Raw genomic sequence first — 2,365 nt, 5'->3', positions numbered from 1 at the left:
GTGCCAGGACACTTGTGATCCCATGGCAAGGTGGACTGACCATATACTTGTTTAATGAAGATACCATCCCCTGTTTATTGTTTTATTTTGAACCTTTAGTCCAGTCTTACTCAAAACTGAGCTCTATCTAGTTTAGAGAAGGCACAGAGTCCTAGGAAGTCTATAAGATAGTAGAAATAAAAAGCAAATAAAATATGTAGAAAAACTACTAATTCTTCCCAACTGTAACTTTTAATTGGGGCAATAGAATTAGCCTTCCCTCAGTATTATACCTATGTGTTTATATAGCTCTCCAAGGGAGAGTCCATGTCCTTTTCATTTTTAGATCCTTAGTGCCTAGCATAATGCCTGGCACATAATGTAATAAAGTTCAAACATTTTGATGAAAACACAGACAGTAAAGATTGAGATTCTCAACAAAAAAAACTAAAAATATCCAATGAAAACAAGTTGTTTTCATTTGTAAAAATTTTCGTAACCTTAATGGATGTAGTAGTAGTGGATATCTTTAAATGTGTGAAGGGACACTTATGGAAACCAAAATGGTAGTCCTCTCCATCGTCCTCTCCCTATATCAGCTGAGAACCAACTTTTCTAGTTTTTCCTCTTTAACCAAAAAAAAAAAAAAATCACATCTTAGTTGAAACCTTGATAATTTATTTGGGTATGCTTAAGTATGAAGACATTACCTCATTTTTAACAAGATTAAAATTGGGAATGGTAAAACTAAAAGCATTGAATTATAGTTGATATTTTAGCAAATTTCTTAATAGTTATGGCTTCAGATCCTGAAAATAAATATTGACGCAAAATGGTCAAGTTACACCACTCGAAAGAGCTAATTTACATCCTTAAATTATCCCAACACTTCTGGAGTTAGGTATAATTTAAGAAAGGTATTCGTCTTTATTGAGCTGGAGTGGGTTATCCAAGAGGCAAGGTAGTGAACAATTTCACGTTTTTTCACCACATCGAAGGTTGTGTTTATGGGTATGGCTGGCATCCGTCTCTCTCCCAACCACACAGCATTTTCCTACAGAATGAAAGCCTCTTCAAATTTATAATCCCTGGCAGGGGTAGATGACCTAGTAAGTAAGGTAAGCACAGGCTTGCTTGTGCTTACTTACTAATCTGTAGTGAACAATTTCACTACAGATGACCTGGTAAGCAAGGTAAGCATTGTGCTTACTTTGTTGGATAATCTGTCCCTGTTACTGAGCATCAATTTCTCTATTCCTGCAGTAGGGAAGTCTCTCTTAATTGGTTATGGTCGTATGTATTCTGATTCCCCTTTACAGTTAAAGGAGCTGAGGCAATAAATAAATGATAAGAGATAATTCAAATTAAGATTTTCTAATCCAAGTCTGGTGTTATTTTCTCTACCATGCTGAATTATTATGTCCACCTGCAAAATCAGAACGATGGACAAGATCAATGTCTTTCAGGCCTGGCTGCACATTAAAATCACCTGCGCTGCTTTTAAACCACAGAAATGCCTGGGTCCCACCACAAATCAATAAAGTCAAAATATCTAGATTAGATTTTTTTTTAAGCTCCCTGACTGATTCTGATGTGCAGCTAAGATTCAGAACCACTGAAGTAATTGGTAAGTTCTTTTCCCATGTAGGTCTATGAATTTTGATCTGTCCTTGTTTTGTAATCCTTCACCTCCAAGATACACACCCAACACGCACAATTTTGCATACTATGGTGTAATAATACTTTAACCCCTGATATAACCTACCAAGACATTAGACCTATCCGACAAAGGTGTAAATGTATCTGAGATTCTTGCTAAAAGGTATTTTGAAAATTTACTCTTACAGAAATGATTAACCTGCTGAGCTGCTAACTGAAAGGTTCAAGTCTACACAGAGGTGCCTCAGAAGAACACGCTGGCAATCTAATTCTGAAAAATCAGCCATCGAAAACCCAATGGAAACAGTTCTACTCTGACACACATGGGATCTTCATGAATCGGAATCAACTCTATGGCAACTGGTTTATAGCTTAAATTATTAATAGAACCACCATCCACTAGTCAGCACCATTAAATGAGGAAGTGAGACAATATTTGGCAAGGAAAGGATGATCGAGCTCATAAGCACTAGACTAAAGCTTGTCCATGAATACTTGTCAACTTTGGCTGCCTCGTATGCAAACACCCCTCCTACTTGGGTCAATCCCAAATTAGGTGGAAGGCAAGATGAAAGTGGGCAAATAAATATTTCCTTCTCTACCTCCCTGGCGGCTAGAATTTGGGCACCTGAAATGGGCTTAACTAATTAACTAATCAGTGTCCTGGTCCAGGCTTTGAAAGATTTGAAATTCCAGGATTGCTGGGACAAATGTTCAGAGTGACTGA

This window comes from Elephas maximus, chromosome 10 (genome assembly GCF_024166365.1).
Source record: "Elephas maximus indicus isolate mEleMax1 chromosome 10, mEleMax1 primary haplotype, whole genome shotgun sequence".
Lineage (NCBI taxonomy): Eukaryota > Metazoa > Chordata > Mammalia > Proboscidea > Elephantidae > Elephas > Elephas maximus.
The sequence above is the reverse complement of the archived record's forward strand: the minus strand, read 5'-3'. Positions refer to the sequence as shown.